The following is a 22253-nucleotide window of genomic DNA, read 5'->3' as shown; positions in this document are numbered from 1 at the left end:
GCCTCGTAAGAACAATTTTTAATAATTGTGTTTAAATTTTTAAATCGTTTAAAACACGACAAATAATAAATATAAATCGCGATTCAAATTTTTAAATTTAAACCAATAAGACGATACATTGAAAAAAATAATAAGCAATAAATTGACATTATGATTTAAATTTTTAAATTTAAACCAATAGAAATATTGATTGAAAAAACGCAAATAGTGTAAGTTTAAATCAAGATTGAAATTTTGAAATTTAAACCAATAAAGAGATAAGAGGTAAAACGATAACCAATAAACAAGCTTCTTTTTATTTATTTATTTATTTTTTATTTCTTCTTTACTTTTTCAAAAGTTTCAAATTGTCGAGAAATATAGTAGTAGTAGATTGGAAAATGATGTGTTTTCCATTACGATAAATTTATTTATTTTTTCACGAAAAGATACGATGATATTTATTGAGTGTAAATTTCCACCATATGCTATTGGGAGGTTGAAGATTATTTGTCAAAGAAGGGATTAACAGAGAGAAATATCGATTGAATGAATCAAAAGCAAACAAATCCCGCAAAAGAGTACATAGATTGTTGTCAAAGATACAATGCTCTATAAGTAGACAAGCGAGTAACTCAATAAAACTTGTTTTATCCCAATCCAAGTTGATCTTAAAAGCTCTCGACGAATAATATTTTTCTGATCAATTTTTTAATAAATTCTTTTATTAGATTAAAAACAAAGTAATCAATCTAAAAATCAATTAACACCTTCGATTAAAGTAAAAAAAAATTTAAAATAAAAAAAAACTCTTCTATTGGTCGATGATTCGATCCAATCTCACTCCTCCTCTCTTCTTTTATTAGTTAATTTAATTTTTAAAAACAATTTTTTAGAACCTAACTGGTTTATTTTTTTAAAAAATATTTTTCCAATTGGTTAATTATATTTTAAATTTATTTATTTTTTTATTTACCAGATTCGTGTCGATAATTTTAAATAAAATTTTCCTCGGATGCGAAGAGAATTTTGATTGAATGAATAAAATTTAATTTAAAATGCAAACGATACAGTCGAGTTTGAAATTATTCGCTCTGTTTTGTAATTAAATTAAGCATTCCGAAAGCGAAAATAATTAATTCCTTTATAACTTATAAAGTCATTTTATGAAAATAATAGTTTTAAAATGCTAATTAAACGTGTCTTTTAACATTCGTGATTTTTTTTTAAATGGAAATGTTAAATTAAATTTTAACATTGTGTAATATATAAATTTAAACACTATGTATTCATTTTAAAATTTAATTATTAGCTTATTCTATAATTTATTTGTAAATAGAGATACAGTATATATTTATTTATCTTAATTGGACGTTGATTAGTTAATTTCAAATTATTCGAATTTGAAATTGGCCAATCAGTGTGTTATTTGAATTTCTTTTTACTAATTGACCAATACGTAACAATCACTGAATTTTGAAACTGGCCAATAAACGAAATTTGAATAATTTGAAATTAACCAATCAACGGTCTATATTTTAAAAATTTACAATTTCAAACATTCATTTATTTCCTATTTGTTATTTAATTCCACAAATGAAATCGATTGGATTGAAATTTTTTTTTTTTTTAATTTAAAAATTTATGACGTAATTTAAAATCTTTATCCCTATTGGATAAAAGATTTAATTACTATTTTTCTTTAGTAAATTTTCTCGTAATACTCGCGTCGTTAATGTAAAGTACTTTTATGTAAATATAGAGTGAAATATGAAGTTATTAATGCAATTTATCAAAATATGGAAAAATAAATCAATAAAAACACTTATTTTACTCGGTGATAATGTTTTGATAACGGGAGTGAATATGTCAAGTCATTTTATCATTGAAATTCCCATTTACCTCATTTCAGGATGATGTCCCAAGGCAATATCAAGTAACCGTAGGCATATGCCTAGTTAATTAACTGTCGCGTTGCTAATTATGTCATGTGAAACGGCGTATATCATATTTCCTAGTTAAAAACACACACACACACAAAAAACCATTTAAATATACTTTTGTTTTGTTATCTGTATGAATCACATTGCCAACTCTTCTCCTGTTGGTCAATGATAATTTTTCTTGCATTCTTATTGGCTACTGTTTCAAATTTTTAAATTAACGAATTACCTCTCCCATTTTTAACTCTCCTCCCTATGGGCATTATGGAGGGCATATTCCCATGCCCATCGTGGGTTCTTCCAGGAGGGTGATGAAGAATGAGACCTGGCAGACCACCCATGAAAAATTTCTGGGTTATCCTGCGGATCGATTCCGGATCCCCCAGAGCGGTAGTCTGTTTTAACCACCTTGGCCACCCGAATTCTTTGGAATTATATTTTAAAATTCTTTTCGCCATTTTCTATTAGTTCTTATCATTATCAAATTAAAATTTTAACGTAGGTTTTATATAAAATTTTCTGGTTCATTATTTTTTATTTAGCATAAATTAATCAGGTAATTAATTAATCGACTACTGTATTTTACCGGTATAGCTTAAATTGTTACAAACATTTTTAATGTAAGGATAAATGAAACTTTTTAAATAAATTATCTAAATTTTACATTTTTTATAATATTCTACACATAATGTTATTAATTATATGTAATCAAAATTTATTACGGCATTAAATTTGACCAATAAATGGCGTAAATTTTGAAACAGACCAATGAATGACTTTCAGTCATTATCCAATCAACTTCAATTTTTTTTTTTTTTTTTTTTAATATTTGAAATTTAAATTGATTGGCCGAAGTTATTAAATTTTATAAAATCTAACCAATAAATAGCAATTACGTAATTTTAAAACATAATAAACAAATATCGTCAACTTATCCAATCAATTATCCAAATCAATGATAATTCTTTAAAAATTTGAAATTGATCGGCCAATTTTCGAATGAAATATCGTTGGCCAATCAGGTCTTTAATTTTATTTATTTTTTTTAAATCTAACCAATAAATGGCAATTACGTAATTTTGAAACTGATCAATGAACGAAGGCCGATATTATCCAATCAACGGTAAATATTATTTAAAAAAATGTCTATTTTTGAAATTTAATTTGCATTTCCTATTGGTTATTGATCATTTGACGGATGCAATCGATTTTATTGCCGGATTTTTTATCGAAAATATTAAAATATTTGCAAAACCGATTGAAAAGAATGACACTTGACCTTATAAATAACCAGGAGAAATGTTTAAAATCACATTAAGGAATTAATGTTTTTCAGTAAGAGCCACATAATGAAATTCTTCTTGTTTGCCTACACGGATAATGTTATTTAAAAGACAAATTCTATTATTGAATTTATCGATCCATTGGGAAATTGAATAACAAAAGAAATTCCCCAATAAATAAATAAATAAATGAATAAATAAAAGGCAATTTACAATTATTATTATTATTATTATTAAATTTTGTTTTTTCTGGAGTGGAGGGGATGACTGCAAATGACGTTATCAGATGACAATAGTTAAAGAGAAAAATCGATTCGAGTGCCTTAATCTCATTAAAAATTAACATATAAAATCAAAATTATTGAGAGAAGAAATTACTCCTTTTCTCTTTCTTGGTCAATATGTTGTAGAAAATATGAGACAGCTGTCTTGTTACCATGGTAACATGTGCCAACTAATTACTGTCTACATGACCTTAGGGAGGACAGCGACATTCGACCATTAAGTTGGCACTAAGTCTGCTAAATCATTGTTATAATAAGATTTTAGGAACAATATTTCTGGTGTTGTTTTTATAAAACAATAATTGGATCGATCTTTCAATTAACGAGAGTTTATTTCTTTGGTAAATATTTTTATCGAATGCTGTAATGAGGATTAATTTAAATAATTGTAAAGCATTGTTTTTATGCCAAGTGTTAATACACAATAGAAGCGTGCAGGAAATATCTCGTGTATACAGTAAGAGCCGTGCAGCTTACAATTTCTATGCAATTTATGTGTATCTAAACACCTATGAGGCCTTAAGAAAATTTTAAAGTGTTGCCATCATTTCTCTACCTATTTAATTCCCCCTTTATTTTCTACATCAATCACTTTTACTTTGGAGTAGAAAGGAATTATTTGTGAGTATAAAAACACCATTAAACTCACTATAAAGCTGTAAACAGTAACAAAAATAAATATAATTTTTAAATACATTCATACATTATATAAAGAGGAATCCAGCAGCACTGTTTGGGTTGGGCAACAGGCACAAGAGGGGCCCCAAATTCGAAAGTCTCTGTACTTACATATTTTGCGGCTTTCGAAGAAGGCCGCCACATTAGTGAACGAGCAGAGGTCTCTCTCTCTCTCTCAATTTCTCATTCTAATAAATACAAAATGGCAATTTACTTCACTGAAAAGCTGCAAAATGAAAGGATTCATCAAGGAAGAATGACAAACATTTACTTATTACAAAGAGTGTAAATTTATGAGGCCTGAACAAACAGGTTTAAATGTTTATTGAGAAAACAGTAGGGATATACAAACAGTTTAAACTGTTATAATTGTTTGAGGAAGATCTCAAAAGGCAGAGAGAAAAACAAACAGTAATAAAAAAAAAAAGAAAAAATTAAAGAAAACCAGATTTAATTTTTTATTACATAAATTTACTTCATCCAAGATCTGTGTTCTTAGTGCATTTTCACCCTTCTAATCCACAATCATTTGTCTTACTTTATACTTCTAATCTTCTCTTGTGGATTAATATCCTTAAAGGTAAATAACACACACACATACACACACATTTTTCCTTTCTTCCTCCTTTTAATTTAAGGCATTTATTAAATTATACCTTATTATACAAGACTGATTAATGCTAATTATTCTAACTGTAAGCAGTAATTATTATATAATTATTGACAATTAAGCTTTAATTACCTCGGATATATTTATATCAGAAGTTTAATAATTTAAATAAATTTTTTCTCTTTTTTCTTTTTTTCCTTCCTTAGTTTTGCATTATTTAATCCCCCCGCAGGTTTATTATTATTAACACTATACTTTCCGCATTATTTACCTCGCCGCATACTTTAAATAGAATCAAACCATTAGGGAAATTTAATATTCCCATATTAGCATTCTTAATTTTTATCCTTTTATCATATTAGAAAGTTTATTAGTTCTGTTGTATGCTTAAAATTAATCCTAAAGTAGCTGTCGCAATAAAACTCTCGCAGGTTATGCAGTACACCAAAAAATATATATAAAAAAATACTACTTAAGCATTACTTCAATGGACAGTTTTATTCCGTAGCTAGCATGACGTGCTGCATTTTTAGAAGCTATTAAGTGCGTTGTCACTATAATAGCAAACCGCACGCACGTAGCTAAGCTAAGCGCTTTATTTATATTGATTATCGATAAATAAAGCATTGGGCTTGATACATTATGTATTTTTCCCCGTGTTTTTTTATGTATAAAAATGATTAAAATTTTACTATCGCCCGTTATAAAATGTATGTAAATTAGTTTAAAAATTCGAACACCCCCAACAACGGAGACCGCTTTCTCGGATAAGCATTCCATGAACTCAAAATGTAACCTCCGAACGACGGACAGTTTTTGTGTGGCCGTCTTTCACGGGTTTGGTTGTATTTACGCTTCCTCAAAAATCGTATTTTAATTCGTTTGCTAGTTTATTTTTTTAATGAAAAATCCATTAAAAATTAAGTAAAGAAAAAAAATTACATATATATTATTTTGATATACGGTTTTACTTAGTCATTTATTATATAAAAACGCCTTTAATTATGCCATCAAAGTCAAAACTCGATAATTAAAGAGAATAAGTTAAAAAAAAAGAAAAAAAAGTAAATTACCTATCACTTTTTCATTCAACCTAACATAATCTATATGCAGGATGGTTTAAAATATTGGATTTTGTTTGGATCAATATTTCTAATTAACTAAAGTTAAGGTTTGACCTCGTGTCCATTTTGTATACCTTTAAAGGTAATTCCAAATACACCTGCACGAGAGAGAAGGAGATTGAAGAATTTTAAAACATCCTCACCCTTCACTCTAACTAACATCTCATATATTATGTTCATTATTTTCGGCTTTTAATGTTTATATTAACAAATTTTCTGTCTTCTTTCCTTAATAGATAATAAGTAGAGCTATTAATGTCAAGTTAACTGATTTCACGCTTGTCTTTAATCATTAGAAGTGCTTTATTATCCATGTAAAGGGAATAATGTCGAATGAATGCTGCATACTTAAACTAATGTTGGCTTTCTGCACCGTTAGTTTTCAACATCATTCCTTCGTTTTATATTGAAAAATTTACGCAGGAAAGGATTAAAAACAACAAAAAAAAAACACTATATAATTTAATTTTTAAATTATTTTTTTTTCCTTCCACCTTTTCATTAATAAAATATTCATTTAATTAATAGTTTCACATTTACCTTGCATTTGTATCATTTATAATTTATAATAATCGTGTATCGTTATCCACCAGAAGATTAATGAAAGATAAATATTCTCCATCGAATAAATTTTTTTTCTTTATTAAAATTTTATTAATTTACTCTTCTTTTTTTAATCGCCATGATTTATTTAAATATCTTTTTTTTCCTCCCCCCCTCTTAAATTAAGAAAGCATTCGTACTACTGTACTGCCATCTCTTATCATGATTATTTAAAAAAATATTTTTATTAATTAATTTAATGATTAAACTTAAAAAACAATAGAATATCTTAAAATTGAAATAATTCGCAAATTTTAAATTAATTTTACTTATTTTTTGAAATAAATAAACTCGCCGTTTAAAGAGAGAGCGAGAGAGGGAGGAAAAAACATTCTCTTAGTATCACCATCTGCTGGTAAAATAACGCACTACAAAATTAAATTTGAAAAAAAAAAGAAGAAATTTACTGAAATGTTCACAAAATTCATCCAACCTACAAAATTTTATTGGTAGCTTTGTTTTCCTTTTTCGGTTTTTATTTTTCTTCCTTTCTTCCACTCTTATATTCTTCCGTCTTAGCTGTATGGCTCCTAGATGCTGGCAATTTCATAAACTTTTATAGTTGCCTTTACATCAGTCGTAAACTACTGCAGATTGAAGTAAGGAAAGTAAAAGTTTGAGACAATCTGAAAGAATGTATATTGTATGGAATTTCATATGCGTTAAAGTAGAAATAACAATATTGTGATATTAATCATGCCGAATCCCATTTTATAAAACGCATTCACAAAAAAAAATAAGTAAATAAATAAAAATAAAAAATAATAATTGTAAAAAGAAATCCTTCTTAAAAAGAATTTTTTAACAACAGGTAGCGCGTCGATATTAATTACAATTAAATCTTAATTGATATTAATGATGAAATTGAGCAATTTTAAAGGGTAACAAATAAAATAGCGTAACTGATTAAAATTAATACGTTTCAATTTCAAACAGTTTAAATATTAATGTCTATTTCTGCGTGATTAATTGTTCAGATTTTAGTTGACAAATTTAGAAATAAATGAAGGGACTTTAGCTTAAATTATAATTAACATTCTAATTGAATTGAAACGCAATTAAATATTCATTTTTAATTAAGTTAATAGAATAAATTTAATGTAATTCTAAATCACACAACAGACTCATTACTATTATTATTATTATATTTAATTTATTAATTTAGAGAAGTTAATATGTTTATTTATGGAGTATTTTTATTTTAAAAAATTCCGAAAATTTAAAATTTAATTTATACTACTCAACAGATGGCAGCACAAAAAATTTATTTTTATAAACTAAGTTCTATGTTTTTTTTTTAATTTTATATTTATAAATAAATTAATGAATAATTTAAAACAAAGTAATATATTCAATTGGATGAATAATAAATATTATAACTATTATAAACGGGAAGTAATTATTTTATTAATGAATATTTGTGCCTATAGATGGCTGCACGGTAGACCCAAACAGGCAAACGACCTTGTTAACCTGTGAAAGTGTTTATGTAATGGTTCTCTTTGTTTATGAAAGCACATGCTGTAAATATATAATTGGTTTAGTCGTCATAATAAAATTGTGTTTAAGAGATAATAAATTTTGATAGCCTAGACACCAAATGAACAATTCGCTTAGTAATTGCCAAACAATAAAAAACAAGAGTACAACCATTTCTCCCTTTACAAAAAAAAAAATATATATCTGTACAAATAACCGATAAAAACTTTTTCATTGCTGAATATTCTAACTTAATTGCTACGGAAATACAATATTAATTGATTGGACTTTTAAGAAAAATTATTTTATTACCCTATTGCTATTTGTTCTCTAAACGAACACGTGACCGAAAACACCCATAAAATATTTCTTCTTTCGCATTTCCCCACCTTTTTCACTACCAAAAAAAGCTAAATTATCAATTTCTGAATGTTTAAAGATATTAACAACAATTTTTTTTCGTATATTATTTATAAAATTAAAATAATTAATAGTTTCGTTACGAGGTATATAATCAATTAAATTTAAAAAAAATATATCAATTAAAATTTATTTTATTTATTACCCAACAGATGGAGCCTGTTGTAAAGAAACTGATATTTTTTTATTAAAAAAATCAATATCAAAACTGACTTTTTAAGAAAATGTAATTTAAGAAATTTTTTACTACTCAATAGATGGCGCTTGTTGTAGATTTAAAAAATAGGTGGCGCTGGTGTAACGAAAAAGGACATTTGAAATTTTTTTTAATAAAATCAATTCGAAATTTGAGTTTTTTAAAAACGTAATTCACTTAAAATTCTGTTTTGTTTATTACCCAACAGATGGAGCCCGTTCTAGAAGGGGAAAAGAAAAGAAAAATTTTGCCTTCTTAACGGGTAGATGTCGGTTATAATGCCTGTAATAATATAAATCCTGAGGGACTCGTCACTTTAACTACAGCAGACATTTCTCCATAATGAGACAACACGACGCTTACTCGAATTACTTTAAAGGATAGAATTATCGTTTATCGATTTTTTGATACCCCCACTCATGTATAAAATATAAGAGAAAGAGAAGGGAGAAGGAAAAAAAAATTAATAATAATAATAATAAGTTACACTTGCATTTAAAAAAAACAATCATTATGGCAGCGTATAAACAGGTAGAAGTTGCGTGATCGCGCGTTTTATTTCCATAAAGACATTAATGGTTGCCATCGGTCGCCTTGTTCGCGTCATAAGACAAATTGCTGGGAGGACGATTCAGCCACCCCTTTGGAGGAACCTCTTTTACGATCGCACCTGTAGATCAGGTAAGCGACCTTTTAATTATTTTATAATCTTTAAAGAACTTGGTGAAGGTCAATTTATTTTATTAATTCGGGTATCGGGATCTTCACGAAATTCTCTGTGAAGAACGTGAGCCATTGCAGAAACATTCGGTTAACCTTGCTTTTTTCTTTTCTTTTAAGAGAAATTCACGTATCGATTCGTGTCTTTGCATACCAATCCTATTTTACTGCACAGTAGCCGCGTGAGAAACGATTATAGAGAAGATAGCTACAGTTTTCTTGATATACCCCGCATACTTGCAGAGCGAAAACAATACTATATCATCTATCATTCGTGCCAATTAATGTGGAGGAAAGGGTAAAAAAAAAAATCTGAAATAAAATAAATGCTGAAACTGTGTTCCACATGAGAAATGTGGAGGCTTAAGTAAATTGTAATTTTTGCACTAAATTGGGTTCTGTAAGAGAAAGATATTTTTATGGGTGCCGATTAATATTCAATGTGCATTATTACCCTTAAAACACTCAAAATTCTTGGCTCGATCTGTTTAATTGGAAGAGAGTTGTGTGCGCTGCTTTAGGGAGGAGGAGACGTAGAAGAAGAAGGGAGGAAAAAAAAATCCTAAATTCTTAGACCTTTATCTAAAAGAGACAAGTTTGACGGGTTAAAATTTAACCTTAAACGCTAGGCTTCTAAGTTAGAAAGCAAATGACTAGAAACAGGACCAAACGAATTGATAACAGTTAAAAAAAGATTTATGAATGGTTTAAAAAGTACTTGAAGAAGATATTTTACGTGCGTATACATAAATTTACTTCATTAATTGGTGTAAATATGGAGAATAACTCGTGTAAAATGGACCACGTGATCGAAGGATACTCCCGTAGAATATATTTAAAACAAATTTCATCTATACGTTAAAATGGTATATAAATTTTCTTCGTTAGTGATGTAAATTTGAAGGAAAGTAGGATGATGTGTGTTACGCGATAAGCAAATACAGTATGAGAAATTCGTTGTGTTATGCGTATACACACGTAAATTTACTTAAATGACGTAAACGTGGAGGAAACTTCACAGAACGAGTTACGTGATCGAAAGAATAAATTGAAACAATGAGAAATTCGAGAGAATCTGAAAGATCCTGAATGACCCTTACCGTTTACCAATATTTTGGTGAAGTTTATGAAGGACAAGTGACAAAAAGACCCATCGAATTTTTAACTATTCACACCCCGATGATTGTGGACAATGAGAAGAGACGGGCATACTCTTTTAGAAGTAGACCTTCCTTTTTTTTTCTTTTTTTTTAACCTGCCGAGCGGGAGATGATGAGACAAAAGATCACCGATAAGACAGGATGCCCTCTTGCGGTGATGTGTCACAACAGCATCATCTATCTTTTCTCTCTTGTGCAAACTGTTCGTGGCTGGGGGCGACATCTCTTTGCCAAGAACAATTGAAGTGCTTGTCTTTGATTAAATCAAACACATAGGAAATAAGGGTCACGAGTGCAGTCCCGCAGCTCTTAACTTCTCTTCTACCTGTTGTTTTATTATCGTTGCTACAGAGTCTTTTCGATATTCTTTGATGTATCGATTTAAATTTTTTCCAAAAAAATAATAAAATAAAATTCATCCTTTCCGATATACACACACAGGAAACTGCATTCAAATGATATTCTAACCGCTCCTTTTTGGGGAAGCATTTTCTATTTAACGAACGGCAAAGTAGAAGGAAAAATACTTTTAAGATAAATATTCATGTATAAACCACCGCTATAATTTATGATTAAGAGAAGCCAGGGGGTATTTTTGGTAGACGCACCTTCAAAAGGGGGGAAGAAAATTACTTTTCGTTGATTTTCCGTTTGTAACTGAATGAAAATTAAGTTTGTTAGTAAAATGCGAACCGAAAAGGAGATTTTTAACTTCCAGGCATACGTCTTTCCCTCGTATAACACTACTTTAAGGTAAGAAGGGCATGCTTACAAATATAGCTACCGGGTTATGATTGAATATTAATGTTCTGAAGATATTAATACATGAAATTTAATTAACTAAGCGGGGGTATTTTACCTCTGTCCATAAATAAAATGGAAGGAAAGCAAACAAACCACTCCCTCGACTCGGTTATAGTGTTTGTTTATGAGAAACATACTGACGAAAATTTTCGATAAAACACAAACCCCTAATTATAAACAACGATTTAAAAGTTATCTATAATAATTAAAGTAGGGTTTGAGTGATTCAGATAGAAGATTTTTGCCCGTTTCGAGTGCCGCACTCGAGTACAATATCCTTAAAACAACTCGTTGATGGCTTCGATCTTCTAAAACTAACCGAAAGTGGAAAAAAAGAAGAGGGCCATCTAGCGAAAAAAAGAAAAAAGTTAAAAAGACTCGACTATTTAATGCATCTCCATTGTTATCTACTCTTGCATGAAGAGAGAATGGGTTCTGTGAGCTAGAAAATGTCACTTTTCTGTAGAGACAAAACAGAACTCCCTCAAATGGAGCCGTTCTCCGCACAAGATGTCATTCAAATACCAGCAACCCCAATGGAGCTAGACGGGCGTGCGGTTTGCTATTCCTTTGTAGGTGCCGTTGGGCACCCCTCCCACGCACGTGGCATCATAGGATTTTCCCATCGTCACGTTTCGGTAGTGAATGGAATAATTGGTTCACGTTGTAATTCATTGTCCGGATACATGAAGTAAAAAATAAGGAACGAATTTAACGCCAAAAGCAAAGAAAAAAGTAAAGAACTTAAGTGAAAAAGATGAATAGGAAAATATATTTTTCATTATTCAAACTTTTAGACAATCGTTCGGCCATTTTTCTATTTTGATTAATCGATTTTAAATCATATAATCGATGTATAAAACGATAAAACTGGAAACAATTCATCATCGTCGTAGCTTTCTAGTTTTATCTTTCCCTTCATTATTCATATTTTTAAAACAATTTATGGCAGTTTTTCATCAACTTCAATCTGTCTACATCGATTTATAAATTGAAAATTAATCGATTATTCATTCATTTATGCTACAGTTTCACTCTATTTTCATCGATAAATATTCAAAAAATCGATTTTTAATAAAGTAAAAGCATTTATTCAGACTTTAATCGAACCAGAAATAGATTTATATTATAAAAATCATGTTATTTTATTAATCGATTCCGCTTACAATCGATTAATAACAATAAATCGACTGTGATAAATCCGAATCGATCATTTTATTATTCCGATTTTTGAATCAATCAATCGATTAATAAAATCGAAATCATCAGCTGTCTATATATGCAGTTTAAGAAATCGTTTAGAAATCGATTTATTCCAAAAACGATCTTATTGATCGATTTTTCAATCGAATAATAAAGAAATGTGAATAAAATGATCGCATCGACCAAACCGGGACAGTTTATACGAGTAAAATGGGTCTAAAGATGTCTAAATTTAGATTATTTTCTAATTATTATTTATATATTGACCTATAAATTGGTTACATTGCATTAAAACAGTTCTATTAATAATTTTATTCTATTTTTGGGGTTGAAAAGAGGAGAAACTCGGGACGTGCGCGTGAATATATTCACCCGTCTGGCTGTAAAAAGTAATTAAAAATAATGAAAAAAAAATGCAAAATGGAATAAAAACTAAGAAAACAAGTAAAATTTCGTAAATAATAAAGAAATTTAACGTTTTTAAACTTTAGTAAGAGTTGGGGGTCACGTGTGAAAGGGGGAAGTACAGGAAAGAAAAATTAAAATAAGGAAAAGAACAACAAAAAAAAAAGAAGAAAAAGATCGATAGTCATTCAAAAATTTCTACCCACCCGGATTTACTAAAAGTTAATTTCGTGCATCCCATTAATAATAAATTAATCCGAAACTTAGTTCCATTAGTTAAGAACACGTGTAAGATGCTGTTACTCATCCGTCAAATCACCGCTAGGGGCAGCTCTATCAATGATATCGAGGGGAAAAAAATAGCCCAAAAAACAAAATTAAAAAAAAAACTTAATTAAGACTAAAGCCCGGTAGCTATAATCGGCATTCTATTGTTTTCGGACTTCCAAATTGACGGATTAAGCAGGCGAATTAGATGAAAAGGTCTGTACATGGTGTGTTTAATTTAAGTAAAATCGGTCGTAAGGTCCCGAGGTGGTGCCGAAACATGTCCGAATTGATCTATGATCTCGATTACTAAAATATATAACTCTATTATAAGAAGTTGAAGGCGATCTCATCCATCATTCTGCGAAACCCTTTTTTTTTCTTCTACAGGAAAATTTTATAAGATACGTGTTAATATTTCCAAAAAACCTTCCCCCTTCTTCTTCTTAATCTAACTCGGGGGGTTATTTTAGAATCGGCATATTAAAAGACGTAATTAATTATATAAATATTTTCCTTACTCGGCTTTGGTATAGAATTAATTCGCATCGATTCTTCTTCTTGCAAAACGTGTTTTAACTACTTAAATGGAGGGATTCGCTATAAAAAGGGAGGAAGAATTTTGCGTAGAAAGAAAAAAAAAATGGAGCGATAAGGAGGACAATTGATTTATGATCTGGGACGTGACGAAAGCGTGTTTATGTTTGGATATAACGGGGGGGTGGATTGTTATACAATCGTCGGCTTGACTTTGCTTGTGTTCGAGTGCACAAGAGGGCTCACAACTAAACAAACAGGCGCTGACAGGGTTATCGTAAAGTTCAGATTTTCCTGTCATCGTTAGCGTTGTAACCCGGTGCCAATCTCGGTACCAAAAACGTTACGAAATTAATTAAAATCCTGTGCAACTAATAAAATACCCCCTTACTTCGGATCCTTTATCGAATTACACTAAGCGACGTCGCTATTGGTTAATTTTGAAACGTTGGAAGTCACGTATAGGAGGAACGTTATACGTAAACAGGCTCATTAAAATAAGGGAAGGGGTAGACAATAATGAACAATATCGGTTTAGAAATCAATATTAAAAATATAGGAAACGTGTTAGGTCGGTTGTTATACAATAAACAAGGAAATTCGAGCGCTTGGAAGGTCCTGGATACAAATAATTAGATTCGACAACTGAATATATCCGGTGAAGCAAAGAATGTGATAAATTATGGACCTTCCCCTTCTAACCAGAAAGATGGGGGAGGAAGGATAGAGAAAGAGAGAAAGAGAGAGAGAGAGAGAGAAAAAAAAAAGGGGGAATCAGTAATTCCATGCCTTATCTTCCAATCGTCTTGTCGGGCTCCACCTACTAGATCGTTGTGACTGCAGAATTATGAGCATTTCATATCAACCAAGCTGTCACTGTATATCAATTACGGCCCTCCCTGTGGTCGGTCTGCTCGACTACTGCCGGAAATAACGACTTGCAAGAGCCGGAAGTTCTGGGTAATAAATCAGCCACCTGGTGGTCTAATGATGAACTTGTCTGGTGAACACAGCATTGTTCCTTCTCTGGGGGCTATTCCGAAGAATGTAAAAGTGTCGAGTCGAAAGAAATCTGAGATTTTACTACTAGAAAAAAAGGGGCTTGTTTCAGAATCTGAATTGTTTGAATGCCTATATTTTGGTTTTTCTAGTATTCGAGAGTGGTTGGCCTTTCTAGTGTTTCGTTTAAACACTGGGAGGCCTGTTGATTGTTTTCTATTTACATTGCATCACTAGAAGGCCTGTCTATAGTGCTTAAGAGAAACAAAAGTAGGCCTTTGTAGTGCTTTCCTTAAGGCCATTCGATGTTTAAACGAACATCAAAAGGCTTATGTAAAAAGATCGCTTTCTTAGAGGCGTTAGAAGGCCTGTGTACGTCATTTAAAGTTAACCTTGTAGATTTACACAGAATAGCGGCTTAAATTAGGCCTTTAACTGTTTCTGAACAATATTAGGACTGCTTTTACTTCCATTAAAGCAGACCTTTCAAGATCCTGTAGAAGGCCTGGTTTAACCGTAATGAAAGTGGGCCTTCTAGTGTTTAAATTAAACACTGGAAGAGCCACTTTAGTATCGTTTAAACTATATTTCGGGCCTTCTAATGTGGAAAGGAAAGTGATCTTTATGAAAGGGAAGCTTAAAATCCTTTCGGATGACAATTTATATCTAGATTTATGGCTGCTGATTTCTCCCGTTCTCTAGATAAAGGAGCCCTTTAAGATTAGAATAAACTATGCGGCTTGTTATTATTATTGCTATCGCATCTCTTAAATAACTATAATAGGACGTGCAATAAGTTATTTCGTAAGCAAAAAAGCAGAACTTGCATCTGATTAGAGGCCATTTGTCATCATTTATATGCTTACATATGCAAGAATAGGACTATTTTCTCCAATGCTTCAAGGGTATAATAATCACGTCCATATAAGTCTTAATGAAGAAGGATAGACCGATATATTTTAAGGCCTAATTTGAGATAGTGTAAGAGAAGAAGGGCCTAACAATTGCGTATTTCATAAAGAATTAAACGTGCAGAAAATTGATTTTTTTTGTTTTTTTTTTTTTTTTGGACGTCTGTAACGTAACCGAGGAGGATGTGAACTTTTCAGCGCGTTTTGAAGGAAATTTAAGCAAAAATTGTGTAAAATATTTTTGTAAATAAAAATTACAAATTAAAAGGCGAATATCTTAGATTTTGAGGCGTAAAAACGCGATCAGTTCTTACATGAAACTCGGTAAATTAAGTATCACGCGGTTTCAAGATTGACCATTCCACACGAGAACCTACTGAAGAATAGATTTTATATTCAAAAAACACCTCTAAAAATTAAATTCTATAATATAAATAACCTTTCACACAAAATATAGAAGAATAAAACGAATTCTTATACAAAATACCAACGATTTTTATCTAAATAAAACCACAAAAAAATTGGCAAGTTTTGTTCTGTAAACGGAACTCAAGAGGCCTTTTAAAATCGAATAAAAAAAAGAGCGAGGCATAGACGATTTAGACTTGTAATGGGAGCCATTGGCATAGAGTGACAGTTAGAAAAGTAATGTCTAGAAGAACTGGTAACGAAGCGGCAGTCTTTCTACTGGAGTCAGCTATTAATGCTTGTTTATCGTAACCACGTTAGTTAGTTGGCAGTTAAATCAAGTAATGAGGTTATCCGCGGTTTATCTACAGAATTCTTAGTTAAGTAACCTATACAAACGAGCGGGGGGAGACCTTTGCAAGGTTATATATAAAGTAGTAGAAAAATCTGGTCTTAACTAAAAAATATCTATAAATAAAGTTTAATGATTTGGCATAGTAAACGAAACCGGGATGGAGCGAAGTCAGATTGATACGGAGGACTCCTAAGATCATTGGAGTGAAGAAAATTCAGCACTTATCATTTAGACATCGATGTCTTTAAAACAAGTATCTCTCTTAAGCCTCCTCCTTATTTATGAGGCTCATTAAAATAGTTGGCAGTGGCAAGTTTCTCTGATTTTAGTAACAATCCGAATTGCACCTTTGCCGAACGTCAAAGGAACCGTGCTTTAAGTGTATAACGAGGCCTCATATTTTCCCCATATGCCACTGAAATATGGGCTTTATAAGGGCGAAGAATTGGGACAAAAATATTTGATTTTTTTCCTGTTTTCTTCCTTCTTGTGTGGAATCTCTTCTGGAGAGGAGCGAGAGCAATCCTGTGTTCGCTCTTCTAAATTTTAAGCTTTAAAATTTAAAAAGAAAAAAAAAAAGGAAAAGAAGAAGGGGGTGCAATATGGCGCCACGAATGCTAGCTTAGTTTTAAATATTTATCCAAATCATTTATTTATTCCTCGTCTGTTATCGGTGTTGTAAACCCTGTTTGATGTCAAAAACATTTTGGAGAATAACTGAAGCTGTCAGCACTTAGTCATCTTTGATATTCTTAGTTACGTCTCCACTACAGACATTAATAATACGAAATTTTAATTTAATTAACGTCGTAAAAACCCCCTACAATTAAATATGTGTCAAAATTCGTTTTAATTATCCCTAGCAGATATAAATTTATATAAAGTGGCCGCCACCGAATATGTAATAAAGAAGTTACATCGGTACTCACTTAACGTTAACGTTCGAAAATGTCTTTAACGCTAAAACAATATTACGTCATTCCAGTGCTAAACGATGGGGGGAATCTTAATAAAGGTTAAAGGTCACGATTGAAAATAACCAGCCTTTCGACTGCTTCTGTACTGCAACAGTTAACGGAGACGGTTTGAGAGAAAACAGGCTCGCTGCGAGAACATTTCTCGCGATTTTTTTTTTTTTTTTTTTTTGTTATGATCGCTAGTGGGTTTTAGGGGTAAAACCCCTAAACAGCGCCGCCTCATGTCAAAATTCGGAGGTTCCGAAATGTTTAAATTGCCGAAAATAAGTGGCATTCGCTTAAAATATGCCCAAATTTTCGTTAAAAATTTAGAAGGGTGTAAAGGGAGCTAGCAAGCGTTTAGGGGTGAAGTATCGAAGTATAGAACAGTAAATTAATTATTTTAGAAATAAAATTATAAACAAAACTACCGAAAGGCTAAATTTATAACGTTTAAAACGAGTAAAACTTTCCTGAACTTACAACAGAAAAAAGGGGGTTAACGAATACACTTATAAGGCGACTCCCTAAACGTTTAGGGGGATGCAATTTAGAACAGTTAACAGTAAATATAAACGTTAATAACACATAAAACAATTTAAATTTCTAGAAAAAAAAATACGTTAACGACGTTTAGATTATTTTTTTTAAAGGTCGGATTTGTTAACACCCTTATATCTTTAGGTATAATAGAATATAGTGTATATAGATGATAGAAAGTCCCCCCTGGACTTTCCCTTTTTTTTATGTACGTCTTCTTTTATCTTCTGGGTTATCGTATTGGTGGAAGAGCGATAAGAAGTGTGGAAATAGGCCTATTTTGGGTAGTTGTATAAAGTGGGCAAGCTTCTTGTCTTATCGATTTTACGATGCTTTTGCTATTTGCCTGACTTCTAAAAGGATGCCATCAAATTGGCGACTTTATCAAAAAAAAGAAGCAAGGGAGGAACCCGACATACTCCTCGGATTAAGGTGTGGTCGAGATGACAGAAATATAACTTATATAACACCTTTAATGTCCCGATTATTAAAAAATTGCGTTCGTTTATGTCCCTTTATCCCCGTTCTAACTCGTTCGATAATTGTTTCCTCGCGCGCACTTGTTGCTCCGAACACCCCTAGAAACGAGGGATTCTTCGGAAAATCTTCCCACTGTCGAGCTTGGCAGATCTCTAAAGAGTTTTTCACGAAGGGGAAGGTGGTGTGTAGAGGGTTTTCGTAGAAGTATGCTCGTATAATAACCTATACTTTGCCCTCTTTACGGCGCTGTTAACGGGATTGTATACAACGTGAAGACATTCCTATCTTGGTTAGGTGGTATCTACGCTTCCCTATGGGTGTCCTAGTTAAAAGCGTTGTAGAACGAGCCGACAGAAGGTCGAGCGAATTTCTACCCTGTGTAGCGCCCTTTTTTTCTTTTAAGATTCTGTATACTGTATTTCCTTATACTGGAAAATGGCGGACGGTTACAGGAATCGGTATCAGAAGCCAACCCTCATAATTTTACAAGCAACTTACTTTTAAGTGCTAAAGCTGATTGCATGTGACAGGACGCCAGAGGATCTGTTAAGGGGGCTGTCCTGCTCTTATCTCTTCTGTCTCCTGTTTTTCATTTTCTACCATACAGAACGTTGAAAGTAGAAGGGAAAAATAAAAAAAAAAGAGAGAAGGGAGGGGGGTCTACCTGCGTGGGATTCGAACAAGACATTGCTCAACCGACGACAAATTAATCTTCTTCACTAATTACGAACGAGACGAGTCGGGGGTTTTTAGTAGGAGAAAGTTAAATGTAAATGCAAGATGCTTAATCGTTTTAACGTCCTTATCTCGATTTGTTAGTCCCTCTGGGCTCAGAACGTCACATAAAAGCGTAAAGGGGTGAAATATAGCGCCGTACACACGCTATAACGATGGAGCGAAGTTTAGTGGGTTTTCGTCCACCTCCTTCCCCCCGTTACGTCCCTAAATTTCTTACAGACTTAGACTTAGATAAAAGCAAGCACACTGTATACAACGTAGATGCGTATAGGACCATACAGCGTATACTAGAGCCACGCTCGTAAACAAAGCCATATGGATAATGAGAGCATTTATGACGTCATAAGCGCTAGATAATATTTCGGATCGATAATAAAACCCGGAGAATATAAGGTAATGAGTTAGAAGAAGGGAGGAAAAAAAAGAAAAAAGAAAATAACCCTCAAAGTTTTACGAGTGCAAATCTGGTTTGGGACAAATAACACTTTTGGGCAGTCGAGTCACGGCACGTATTTGGCCTAGCACTACGGAATGCGAGGCGGTTGTACTTACAGTGATTTACAATGACAAGATGGCAGCACACAGTAGCTTCTTCCCACGGCAGATGAGGGCGACACCCTCCCCCACCCAACCCATAAACGCAGATGGACGATAAGGGCCAGGTGAAAGCGCACCTTGACTTTAGGGCTACGCTTTTAACTTCAGTATGCCATCGTCGTACCTCTAGCTCTAAACTTTTGCATTCTCCCCCCCAAAAAACGGGGGTAAAACTACCGTTTGACACGAATAAACTACCAAGTTACTACCAAAAGCCGATTTTAGCGATCAATATAAAACTTGCGTAATTTTTTCGTTACTCCGTTTAAGTGTCAATCGTAAAATTTCTATGATTTTTAGCCACCCGATCGATTTTTATAACTCCATTTTACGGCTTAAATTTTTTATTAAATCCGATTTTAGCCACTTTTTCGGGTTTAAATTCCACGGAGCCGAATGTTTAATTCGCTAATCTAAAGATAAATTCGTTAATCCAGCCTGTTGTCTGTTCGGCGGCCGATTTTAGCCGCATAAATCCTGTAAATTAAGTTGAATTTTTGGGTTTTTCATTGGCTAAATTACGTATTTTAATTGACAAATTTCGAGTGTCCAACCTACAAATTAAATCCGGAAGACTTTTTATCCGTTTTAGCGACTTCTGATAGATTATTACCTCCAAAATTTACAAGTTTGGAGGTAAATTTTTATACAAGGCCTTTAAATTGGGCAGTACGCACGCGACTTTCATCCCAATCGTCCCAATTTGAGGTGTAATTTAATGTACAAATCTACAACCCGGTCCGGTATATAACTCGTAACATCCCAAGAGCCCTTAATGGTAACCGAGGGAATTTAAAACTTATGTGAGTCACGTGTTACGCGAGCTATGTTTAGCTCGTCCGATGATTTTCTGCGTTGTTTGGTCATCGGTGGGTCACGTTACTAGATTACGTTTCCATACGTCACGTCACTCATTTAGTAATCACGCGTGACGTTAGCGATCTCGGAAACTTTTTTGCCGACGTAACAGGCTTCGAACCGATCACGTGATTACGGAGACCGACTTCTCACGTGTTCGGAGCGGCGGATCACGTGACGTGTCCGTAAACGTTAACGGCGGGTGGGGAGACAATGCGTTATTTCGAGGAATTCTTCTTCTTTTTTTCTTTTAATGTATTTCTTGAGTCTTGGATGGAAGTTTTTGTGGCAAAAACAATAGATTTACAGCACAAAGGTCATAGCTATGGCTTAATTAGAAGATACAATAGCTATTGAACGTTGGCGGCGCTTTTGTCAGTCTGGCTACACAACAAAAGCATTGTTTTAATTTTCCGTCCCTTCCTCAGCCCCGTCGCCGCCTTTTATACCCACCCAGGTGGTTTATGTCGTTATGTCACGGGATGAGCGCTTAGAAAAGCGTTGCTGCTTACCTCTCCACCGTCCCAGATAAAGTGTAATTGTTTTTTCATTCCCCAGGGCCCACTCTGATGGGCTCCAACTAGCGCTTAGTACACACTGTCGTGAGCTTATAGGCATCGTACGCCTACGTACTACAGCGCCTGACGGGCGTAACATCGTAACGAAGTTCGGAAAGTGCAAGGCTAGCGAATTTGCGTTATGGTGGAGAGAAGAGAGAGTTAATTACGACACTGTGTCACCTCCTGTCACGAATTGTTGTAAAATTTAGGCACTTCAGTAACGTCACGTGGCACGACGCGCTCGTGATCACGTTACGCTTGCAGTTTGTGATTTTAACACGAGATTTTTCGACTGGTTTCAGTTGATTCTTGCGGACGGGCAAGCGAACGTGCCCATCGGAATCGGAAGTTTCGCTTCTAATTAGCGATATCGATGCGTGCGGAAAAGTGTTTTTACTTTATCGCCTCTCGAAGACATTCCAAAAATCTCTCGATCGTCTCGTTCTCGGTAATTCGACGTCATACGTGACCAAGATTCGAAAGATACACGAAAAAACTCCCGCTTATTAAGAAAGAAATGGAGAAAATTCAACCGACTGCTTCGATATAACGCTTTAAGCCGTTCGCATCGCGTGACTGAAGCGTCGCCAACCGCGACAGTGACGACGACGGTGCCAAACGATTGAATTTCGCGAATCGCCGAACAAACATCGAAACCTTACGAAACCGGTGTTCGTGTAACGGTCACGCGACACGATTTCCGCATCGCAACCCTTCCGAGAATATAAGTCGGAGCGGAAAAAGCACTAAAAACCTAGTTACCTGACATGCAGAAGGCGAAATTTACGTGATTACGTATTACAATAGTGACGTTTCACGCAACACAAGCAAAAAAAAATCGCCTCTCGCGCGACGTAAGCGAGCAGTCGCGTGATCTCGCGCAGGCTGTGCGAATAGTCACTTCATTTGCATATTCTCAGGCGTACTGAGCAGTCACGTGATTAAATACTAAGACATAACGCGATTGATATCTTTCGTGCGGACAGTCACGTGATTCGCACCCTGGCGTAGCGGTCACGTGATTGCTCGAGGGTTCGAACCCGCGGCGCGAGAAGAAACGTAGCATTATTCGCGCACGAAATCGCGCGAACAATGCAACATTCCTTTCCCGGCGCGTCACGAGATCGTTCTCGTGTGACGTTTTTTTTTACGTAAA

The 22253-nt window shown here is 33.1% G+C and overlaps 1 long non-coding RNA gene across 1 annotated transcript in view; it reads right to left on the bottom strand.

Annotated features, from left to right (window-relative positions):
• Window positions 1-1715: 1715 nt before the first annotated feature.
• The window catches only part of LOC136983683 (uncharacterized), a 45282-nt gene continuing 24744 nt past the window's right edge, over window positions 1716-22253 (bottom strand). The window contains exons 2-3 of the long non-coding RNA XR_010882077.1: window positions 6942-7130; window positions 1716-2317 (exon numbers count right to left, since the gene is read on the bottom strand). This is a non-coding gene — a long non-coding RNA (uncharacterized lncRNA). The remainder of the gene's footprint in view (window positions 2318-6941; window positions 7131-22253) is intronic.

Source organism: Centruroides vittatus, unplaced genomic scaffold (assembly GCF_030686945.1).
Source record: "Centruroides vittatus isolate TY-2023 unplaced genomic scaffold, ASM3068694v2 contig_884, whole genome shotgun sequence".
NCBI lineage: Eukaryota > Metazoa > Arthropoda > Arachnida > Scorpiones > Buthidae > Centruroides > Centruroides vittatus.
This window is presented reverse-complemented; position numbering and strand designations above follow the sequence as displayed.